Raw genomic sequence first — 11,373 nt, 5'->3', positions numbered from 1 at the left:
TGTGTGTGACTGCATGTGTGTGCAAGAGAGGGAGTAATAGAGGTTTATCTTTGTGGAAGTTCTGCTGTGTCCTTTGGCGATTCCTCACAAAAATATACAAGACTAAATTAGTTCAGTAAACGTTTGATTTGATAGTCTCGCCTTTTGTTCACTGCCGGTGCATTTAAGGAAAGATAACCAGCTACACATTTTAAACTTACAGCTTTAAGTCATAGCAAGCTCTTCATAATGCAAATGGGAAAGCAAGACTTTTGAGGTACTTGTACTTCACTTGAGTGTTTCCATTTTCTGATATTTTATACTTCTACTCCACCACAATTCAAAGGCATATATACTTTTTACTCCACTACATTTATTTGACAACTGGAGTTACCAGTTACTTTGCAGATTTACTTTGATAATATAACATATAATCAACAAATAAATTGTGATGTAATATTATAGATTAATATAAAACTTTATTGATTCCAGAGGGGGAATTTACAAGCAACCCAGCAGATAAACTATAAAAAGTAGTTAAACCAGCCTCAACGTCAGAGTGATGGACACATTAATGCATCAACAATTACAATCCTATAATGTAATATAAACTATGATATTCTGCATTATGCCATTCTGCATGAGTACTTTTAGTACTTTTAGTACATTTTGACGCCGATACTTTTGTACTTTTACTTCAGTAAAAATGTACATTGGTTTTACTTGCTGCAGAGTACGACTACACTGTGGTATTGCTTTTTTTTGTATCTGGCCACTAATATGACACATTTTGACGTTCCCAGGACCTTGGCACAACATCCATTTTGAAACTATTTTAGAACCGTGACTGGACGTCTTGATTGGACATTCAAACAAAGGTTGTTCAGCATCTCAATGTTTTCTGAGTTATGTTTGCTAATTAGCTGCAGAGGTGACATTAACAGTGACTGCTAAAATGTGTAACGGGGTAGCATGAGGGAGAGAATCTGCAAACTGACTCATTCATGTCAGTTATACTGCAGTATCTAGCTAACATTTGCTAACATTACCTACTGGTCATAGTAATAATAATAAGTGAGGCTGAAGCAGCATACTGTATTAAATCGAGCAAGAGTGCAAATGAGTTCTTATGAATTCAAGTTTTCATTTGTTATTTCTTCTCTGAAAAGTTATGCTCTCTTTGAAAAATCAAAATGGGATTTTTTGAAACTGTTGCAGAGCGCTTACTGAATCCAATTTCACCCCTTTACTGTATTCAGAAGGCACAAATATCAGATACAGCCATGCAAGAGTACAATTTAAAATGTGAGTATTGCTCTCTATCTCAGTCTCTCCATCCTCCATCTTACTTCATTCTTCCTCGTATCTCTCTTAGCACTCTTCTGCCTCTCAATATCTCCACTTTTCATGCAGATTTCTCTCTTGCATTATTCATATCTTTTGAGAGAAGCTCAGCACCATGGTCTAATACTACAGTGGTTTGCCACAAAAGACCAGCATTATATTGTATAGCCACTGTCTGCGTGTGAAAGAGGATAAAGGATGTATATGTGATTCCCCTCTGCTTCCTGGCCTCCTGTGATTACACTCTGAGCGTCGAGCCGCGGTGCTCCTGCAGCAGCTGAACCGCTGAGGAGGCCGCAGAGCCGCGGCGACGACAGAGCCGACCACTTCAGAGGAGACGGAATTGGATCGATCCCACAACAAACACACACACATACACACACTCACACAGACACCTCTCATCTCTCTCTCTCTCTCTCTCTCTCTCTCTCTCTTCTCATCACCTCTGGAGTGTGGAGAGCGTCAGAGTGTGAGAAGCCACCCTGAAGATCTCATCAAGGATCCAATCAGCGCGTGAATACCAAATGTGCACTCCTCTTGCGATGTGATGATGGAGGTAAAGGCATCGAGAGAGCCTGTCTGGAGCGAAAAAAATCTCTGCATATGCAAATTGAACAAAAGATTTAAATGGATTTGATGTTCTTAAGAGTATCTCTGACCCTCGCAGGAGAAGAATATGTGCAGATTAGCCCATTAATATTTATAGATGTAATTGGTTGAGCTGTGTGGCATGTGGCCGTGCCTGGTATAATGCAGACCACGTGTACGCCTAATCCAGGTGGGTGCTCTTACTGCCTCTAACAGGGAAATGGGCGGCCATTTTAGGAGGAAGCTGGATATCCTAATAATCAGGTAAACTAATACCGGGCGGTGAGAGTGTTTCCTTCCGGAGCTCTTGGCCCGTCAGTCATTCACAGAATTGCTCCTGTCTGGTCTGCGAGCCATTTTAACTCATTGGAACGTGCGCTCTTTCCCCCCCACGTGTATTTAGAAAGGACCACACGGGCCCCTTTGGATAGCCTCTACTACACCCACGAGGAGGCTCCCCAACCATCGTAGGGACCGAGCGACTCACACACACACACACAATCTGAACAAAGCGTACCTCAGTCTAAAGTGGTTAAACTGTCATTTCAAATCGTCTGGACATCGTGATTACCGGCATGGGAGGAATTATATATTTAGCTTTATGTCCGTCGCCATTTCCTCCCCCCGCCCTGATCTGAAGTGACTAGCCAGTAGTGCCCTCGATATTACTATCTCTGAGGAGTTGAAACCTTCCCCCAGGAGACAAGTGTAATCAAGGGCTGCCAGCAGGAGAGAGGGAGAGGGAGGGAGGATGAGAGGTGTGGGGTGGGTGGTGGTGGTGGTGGTGGAGACCTGTAGTGATGGGATGGTGGGGGGAATGACAATGGAACCAATTTACAGATACATCTTTACGTCTAAATCCTTAAAGACGTCACAAGAAATAACAGAAAATAGGTACAAATCTGTCAACTGGCAGGATCTGCTATTCATTGAAATATTTAATATTTTTACAAAGTATGTTAGTATGTCTGGATATTATTTTCAGGAAAGAAAATCCTCTTCTTTTGTTGTAGAAATTCCTCACTTTGTGTGTTTAAATGACAAACACCTCTTTGAGCTAATACGATAGGAAAAGGTTGAAGGTGCACTTTGTAGTTTTGTGGAAGAAATTTTAATCAGAAAAGAAAAATACTCTGATTGATTTTCATGACCGGCTGTTTTACTTTGTTTACATTTGCAGGACCCCTAAGTCGCCACCGTTCTAGCTTCAAACAGTGTTCTGGGGACCTTATTACACTGTAAGGACAGCTTGTTTATTCAGTTATGGAAACAAATAAATATCTCTGAGTTTGTATTACTACCTTATTAATATTGTAAATATTACATTCCTGAGTTTGAATTTCTTTTCCATAACTACAAAGTGCCTGTCTTTAAAGAAAAATAACAGAAAATAAGTAAAAATATGTCAACAATTTCTTGCTGTGTTTATATTTCCCTCAAACATCGACTCGATGTGTTTCAATTACATACATTCTACATGAAGTATATAATTCAATGAATAGTGTTTCTATCAAGTAGAGCTGATGTGAATAAATTAAATAACTAAGTCGACTGAAATTAGGTTAATGCAATTTTTTCATATGGATTACTTTTATGTAACGTATGTAACATATGTAATTGAATTACATGGAAATCCTCGATGCAATTTAAGTAGTTGAGCTACATAATGTCAGTGTTTTAGGGAAATTATTTTTTGAGTGTAGTTTCAAACAGCGTTCTGGGGACTGTATTACAATCTGGGGACAGTTTTTTTTTTTAATTCAGTTATGGAAAAATATTCATCAAATACATTTTGTATTATCATCATTTTTTTTAACTACATAGAGCACCTTTAATGCAGCAGGTACAATGTGATTAGGATCAAATAAGTACAATTAGTTCAGCTTTACCAAGTTACTTTCCTGTTTTATTTTATTTAAAATGTCTTCTTACAGTAAATCTAATTCTTAAAAATCGGCTATTGCAGAAAATTAATTTCAACCTGTTTCCAATACAAATCTAAGTGAGTTTATTGAAACAAGACAGATTTTTTGGCGGATAGCTGCACTAGAATTAGACTAGAAAGAAAGAAAATTGACACTTGATTCCATAAAATTGCATCTGATTAATTTACACTGGAATATCTCCTCAGACTGGTGGATTTTTTCGCTAAAAAGAAATTATGGAGATATTTGTAGTGCAATAACTGCTTCAAGAAAGTTCAACTCCCATTTGCTAAAGTTCAGTAAGAGAAAGACATACACTGACTGCACAAATGATGAGGAATGGAAGCTGCTGAATGTAAAGAAAAGCATTCATGGGCTATATGTAGGCATACCGTTCTTTTAAATTGGTTTATTGCGTCATTGTTTAGAAAAATGTAAATATTTTTGCTAAATTCTTTCCACAATAAGCTCCTAAAAACAATTGTCCCTCAGTAAATCCCCAGCCCCCCCACCCAAAGCCTCCAGGATCTGATCCATCCTGAAGACTCATTCATCCTCAATAACGTCACCGCCTGCTCGTAAATAAAAGTGACCGTTAGGAAAGCAGATGAACGCAGCCAACGGATTGGACAGGAAGCCAGTTAATCTGCAATCCAATCCGGCCCCGAGTCGAGTGAAACCCGGCTCAGCTTGGCTGACCGAGGCCCAGGAGGAAGGAAGTGAAGGACTCAGGAAACAGTGTTCAGAGCTTTCACCAGTCATATCCATCACAGTGCACGGTGATGGAAGCATGTGTGTGCATAAGTGTGTGTGTGTGTGTGTGTGTGTGTGTGTGTCCCTGTTTCACCAGTCATATCCATCACAGGGCTCTGTCTCCAGGCCTGGGCAGGAGAGCTGGAGAGTCATTAGAGGGGCTGGGCTGCAGCGCTGCACTTTAACTAAACATCTTTTCCATAAAATAAATGCTTCCAGGTTAGAGCGGGTCCCGGAGAACCCAGGTCGCCTCGCTTTTGCTGCCACTCATCTGATCCCAATTACCAGACAGACTGGGTCAAAGCCAAGGGAGACTATATGGATACAGACTGCAGTCGTGTGTTAGACTCAGGAGACAGTCCAAGTGTGGCATCCTTTTGGCTTAAATCAACACATCGCCACCCCACCATGCCACCATCTCCCCTCCCTGTAACTGTGCAGTGCACACACTCACATTCGCTTAAGAATAAACCATCTGTAATTTAACACACATGTCTACAACCAGCATTGTTATGGCACTTACTTATTCTTTGCTATTGCTCTTAAGTGGTTTAGTGTGAGTATTTGTGGGTTTGGGGAGAATGGCTTGAGGACATTATAACAGCACATAAACTTGTGACTTATCTGCAACAGGAATCTAACCACAAACCCACCTTGATATCTATCTAACTGCCAAGTTGGACCATAGAAATGTGACACTGACCCATTTCACAGCATTTGCACATTAAAGAACAAACATATGCAGGTACTATTCCCCCAAAATAGGCTATGTCTTATTGCCCTCCTCTACATCCTGTCACGTCATGTAATTTTCAGCTGGTCCTTTAAAATGATGTTATGTTATTATATAAAGTCTCGACGTGTCACATTATAACACGTCATATCCATCAATACCTCAGCTGTTCAGATGGAAAGGTTGTCATATCGTGTCCAATGTCATGTCATGGCCCGTGATTTCATGAAATACAAAACACACCACATCATCTTATGTTTTGCCCTTTCATGTCGGTTTGTAACATCTGTAATCACCCCCTACTTCATCTACTCCCTCTATTGACTGTCTATTAGAGCTGTAACAATAAGTCAATTACTCGATCAAAAGAAAATTAGTTGGCAACTGTTTTGATTAGTTTCAGCTACTTTTCAAGCAAAATGTCACACATTTGCTGCACATTTTGCACCAAGAAGAAGTGAATGGATTAAACCAAGCGAGGGTCCACACACATAAACTAATTTGTGCCCTTTTCATGTCTCTGTATGAAGATATGATTAGGGATGATATTAGCTTAGCTTAGCTTGGCTCATATTTATCTGGTATAAGATAAAGATGTGTTCATTAAAAGGTTGTTAAGCTCACACTCTTGTAGAAACCATTGGAGCTGCAATGATTAATTGATTTATCGATCGAAAGAAAATGAATCATTAGCTATTTTAATAATCACTAAATCGTTTGAGTCATTTTTCAGGCAAAAATGTCAAATATTTCTTGGGTGCAGCTTCTTAAATGTCAGGATTTTCTGCTTTTCTTTGTCATTATAATAATAAATGAAGAGTTGTTGGGTTTTGAGTTGGTTGGAGGAAAAAAAGCAATTTGCAGAGATCACTTTTGGGGAATTTTCACAATTTGTGGACATCTTTAGTCTAAACCATTTATCAATTCAATGTAAAAAATAATGGGCAGAATACTCGATGATGAAGATAGCAGCCCTAGTGTCTACACTGTTTAATTTAGTAACATTTTTGACTAAAGCACAGTTAAAAATACTGGAACATATTTTTATAGTTGTAACAGCTTGTTTATTTTACTTACTTTATAAAGTAACTAGTAACTAAAGTTATCAAATAAATGTAAGTGGAAGTGTAAAGTAGCAGAAAATGGCCATTCCCAAATAAGTACAAGTACCTCAAAACTGTTCTTAAGTACAGTACTTTGAAAATGTACTTAGTTTCATTCCATCACTGGAATCTGAAAATAGTTACGTTGTTTAGAAACATACTCAATGGTACAAATTTTGTGAGAATAAGTAACACAATACTAGAATATTACAAACGCAGGAGCTCTCTCTCCATCCAGCACATTGATTACATTCACTGCAGTTGTGTTCCACGTCTGAGAGAAACCTGATCTCTGAAGAGAGGAAGAGTCGATCACCGTGATATATATGCGCTTGTGCATTTGTGTGTTTTTGTGTGGACACAGTGTGCATTTACATCCATACATTATTGCGTAATTGTTTCCTGATGCTCTCCTCTTCCCCAGAATATTAATTACCAAATGATGAAACCGCCTCTTTGGTCTGAGGAGGTTGAGGCTGAAGGAGGAAATGGGGGCCGCGCATGTAGGAGACCATCCTTTTTGATGGGGTTAACTCTCATTTTGAGTGTGTGTGTGTGTGTGTGTGGTTTGTGGTGCTGTTGGGAGGCAGGACTGGGATGGGGGATAGCATTGGCTATGTAGAGGAGTTGAGTTTCAGGGGGAGGCATTTCCCTCGGATTGAATGCAGGATGAGAATATCTTGGACAGCTGGACAGAGAAGTTGTAGTTTTGGCACCAATTAAAACTGTTTCCTCATCTCCAATGGACTCTGTCTTCAAGCAGAACGAAAAAAGCATGACCAGAAATGTTCCTGTGTGGTGCTGTGGTGTGAGATTTTACAGACTCAGCGAGGCCCTTTTCAGGTTAAAGAAAGTTGACCGAAATCTGTGATATTCAATGCCTGCAGCTTGATTAATTACCAAAACCATAGATCTGACCATTTTGGAGATAAAATATAAAATAAGAGGCAATAAAATAGACATCATAGACTACTAAAGTAAGATAACAAAAGACAGACAATTAACATAAAAAAGATGCAAAAGAGCGAAACTTCCCCTTTATCAAATGAAACCAGCCAGCAAAAATAGATTTTTTTGTATGTTTTGTGTTTTGAGCCTTTATTTCTCAGATTATGCCCAGAAGTAAACATAATTTCATGGATCCATAATAAGCAGACACCAGAGACCTTGTATAGCTCTCACACTGAGCCTGCATGGAAAGGAGGATAGCACCATCTAGTGACACTATGATGCCGGCAGCGAGAGAAACTACCATTTTCTTGCTGTTAAGGTGCTTGTGTGCAATTAAAAAAAAACATGTATTCCTCACCTGTTGAATGCAAGAATGCAGTTTCATAATATGTACACTGTCAGAAATAATGTGCCTAACTTGTACCTTTAGGTGAACAACAACAGCTCATCACTGGGGCAGTACCCTCAAAGGTACACCCATTGTACCTCTTAACAAGGGTACACATTAGTGCCGTTACAGTTTGTACCTTATGGGGGTTACTAAATACCCCTGGGGGACAATAATAAATCTAAATGCCTCAGGACTAAAATAAACCCTTGGAAATCGTGCAAATTTGGCCTATTAGACGGCAGCTCGGGGCTGCCAGACAGTCAGTTTTGTGAGATTCCAAGTTCAACAGCCAATCATTGCTGGTTTTACATGTAACAACACTGTTAGCTGATATTGTACCTTCACATTTAGCAAAAAAGGAACATTTATGCGCTTTTTTACAGCTTGAGAACATATATGTACCTTTTTGGCCCTCAAAAGGTGCACATAGTTTACTTTAAGGTCCAGCATTTAGTCCTATGGGGTACATTAGGGTAGATTGTACCTTGGGGGGCAGAAATTAACTCCTACTGTACCCCTATTTCTGTCTGACAGTATGTAACATGCCTGTCCTTTTTCTATTGAACGTGTAACTGATAAAACATGTTTAAGGCAACACTTCACCCCGAACCAGTTGTTTTAAGTTTTTTTCTCATTGACAAAGCTGACGTAGATTGAACCTCTTTTCATGGTGGGAAAAAAGTACAATAACATCCCGTCAACACTCGTCAATCCCTTCCCCTTCCCTTGCATCATAAACCACTTCTCTTCTGTCCGTCTGTATAATCCAAAAAGTCACCTTTTCCTCAATATTGCAACACATTTGGTATTTCCCATGATTCAGATTACTTACAGTAATCCTCAGATATACAGTATGTACAGTAACAGTTGTTACTGAAGCAGTTTTGGGGAATCTACCAATTACTTCACATGGGAAAAAGGTGAACCACGGCAGAACTACTCTCAGGAGGAAACGACTGAGAAAAAGTAGTTCAAACTACTTTATATATAAAAAACTTACAACACAAAAAAGTCACATAGCTAGCTAAGAATACCACTCATTGAGTTTACTGCAAAAAGTGGCCACAGGTCATAAATATATTTAAACAAACACTTTTCATGATGAAGTTTATTCATATTAATAAGAGAGTTATTGGTTACTGGGTGAGTTGCTGAAGGGGTAGGAAACAAAACTCAACCGGGTAATATTTTGGTGTATTACACTTATAAATGAATGGATTACAGCTGTTCAGCAAATATTAGATGAATGTGGTTTTTCATACATTTGGTTGGATCAGAGATGAAACTTACGGTCGAGTGGAGGCTAAAACATCGTTTTTGCAGAAGTGGCACTACGAACTCCACAGTGTGTCATCAATGATCTATATTGTGAATTTAAGGGGAAGTTAGAAGTAGAAACCCAATTTGTAATCCTTTGTTAACTCGTTTCTAAGAACATAATCTATAATATGACAGGAACTTATAAAGATCTGGAGAGGAACACAAGATTTTGTACTTTATGAATTGATAATTGCCTGGGGGTGAGTATCATTCTGTTTGAGTGCAAAAACACAAGCATTGTTGATAACAGAGAGAAATATTTGTCAAAATACTTCTGTCTTGATCTGTGCTGGGGATCTGTTCTGGTTGTTTGCCATTCTACTATGGTTTTGCTTTATGTTTATACTGCATACCACAATGTATGGTCATGAGCAAAAATCTGAAATCTAGAAGGAATGTCAGCTTTCGTTTTTGTAAAATTTCCAGAAGTCAGACACCTGCCTTCCACAAACCTGAGTGGGGGGAATGCACCAAGCAGGATCACTCATGACTTTTAAAACAGCATGCAACAACTTCTCTGAACACTGTAATATCTTTTGAAATATTGTATTTAAATGATGACTCCTTTATGTGACAGTTTCCTGTTCCTCTTCCAGTAATGCTGACTCATAAAGTCTTCCCGGTTGGCTCCTGAATTTCCACTGATTCACTTGAACAAACAGACGGACGTTCATCACAGCTGGGATTACAGATAAAAGGCTGTACTCACTAACTTGCTGAGCAAAGCAGAAAACCTCAAAAGTGGTGTCTGCAGTACGTGTGCTTGAGGAGGAAGTTGTTCACAAATAGTTGCAAGGTGAAATAATTCCCTTTTGAAAACAAAGCAACATAGCATGATCGTGGATGTTTTCAGTTTGTGTGTGTGTGTGTGTGTGTGTGTGTGTGTGTGTGTGTGTGTGTGTGTGTGTGTGTGTGTGTGTGTGTGTGTGTGTGTGTGTGTGTGTGTGTGGTTTGTGGTGCTGTTGGGAGGCATTAAGATGTACATGTATGCTCATTGTGTCTACATGTACTTTAAGATCCAAGCTTCAAGATCAATTTAATAATCATCATAATAGTTGGGTACCAACGATGTTCCAGGTGGTTTTGACTACCTGCTGCAGAGCCTTCCTATCCTGGGCCGTGCACAAAAAATGCCAGTTTGTGATGTTTCCAGTCAGGATGCTTTCTATTGCTCCTCTGTAAGCTAACTCAGCATGGGAGTTTAGCCTTTTTAAGCTTCCTTAAGAAATAAAGCCGTTTCTGGGCATCTTCAGGGTGGTATCAGGGTTATTGTGATGTTGATAATTTGGAACATAAAACTGTTTGGCTGCTCCACCTCAGCTCCACTGATGTAGACAGGGTTTGTGTCTTTGCCTACTTTTTCTAAAAATGAACAACCCTTGGTTTTGTTGATGTTGAGCAGCAGGTTGTTCACGGTTGAACTCTCTGCAAGATTGTTGATTTCCTCCTAAGTCTCTAACTTTGTCTGTCTGCTGCTTGTTGTCAGGCAGCTAGCAAACAGTGTGTTTATCTGTGCTTTTTTTTTTTTTTTTAGTAAAAACAGCTGCTTGCTACGGTTTAGACACAAAGTTGATGAGAGCTGTGAGACTGAACCAAAACAGTAAAGAAACAAGGGGCTAAAAAAGACACTAAAATGCTCCGTAAAGCTGAGAGGAATGGTAGAAATAGGTGATCTTTCTCTTTGGATTCATCACTAAAAGTAAAACCTCTCACATTACCCAAAAACTGTGACCTTTTAATAGAAAAATATAGTGTGTGTAAAATAAGATTTCTGTTGCCTGCACCTGTTTCTGTAGTAACATAAAAATAACATAGTGTGAAGATAAGAACCACAGTCTGCAGCGCCAGGGTTTTTCTGCTAACTAACTGTTTCCTGAATGCATTCAGCCCTCTCATGACCCTGCAAGTCCACTGGGCATCATATCAGTTGCAACATACAGCATGTCGACCACATTACATATCTGGAGGCCATCATTCTGCCTCATGGTTAGACTTCTTTATTTATAAGATAAATCAACCCTCATACAGAAAAGGCTTTGAGGGAGTGATAGAAAGGAAGCAGCAACATGGTGACTGCACACATGACCAGCAGCTGCAGTGCCAAAACACAGTCAAGCATTTCATGAAGCTTCAACTCTGCACACAACTGAAGGTTGCTGTTGTCGAAGATGACCAGTGCAAAAGAAGAAGCATGGATGAAAAATGAGTCAAGCATGCATGATACAAACAGGATTTCGTGCCAACTGAATGAAAATATGAATTACTCATTCATTTGGTGGTGAGATG

Source organism: Pagrus major, chromosome 12 (genome assembly GCF_040436345.1).
Source record: "Pagrus major chromosome 12, Pma_NU_1.0".
NCBI lineage: Eukaryota > Metazoa > Chordata > Actinopteri > Spariformes > Sparidae > Pagrus > Pagrus major.
Note: the sequence above shows the minus strand (reverse complement) of the source record.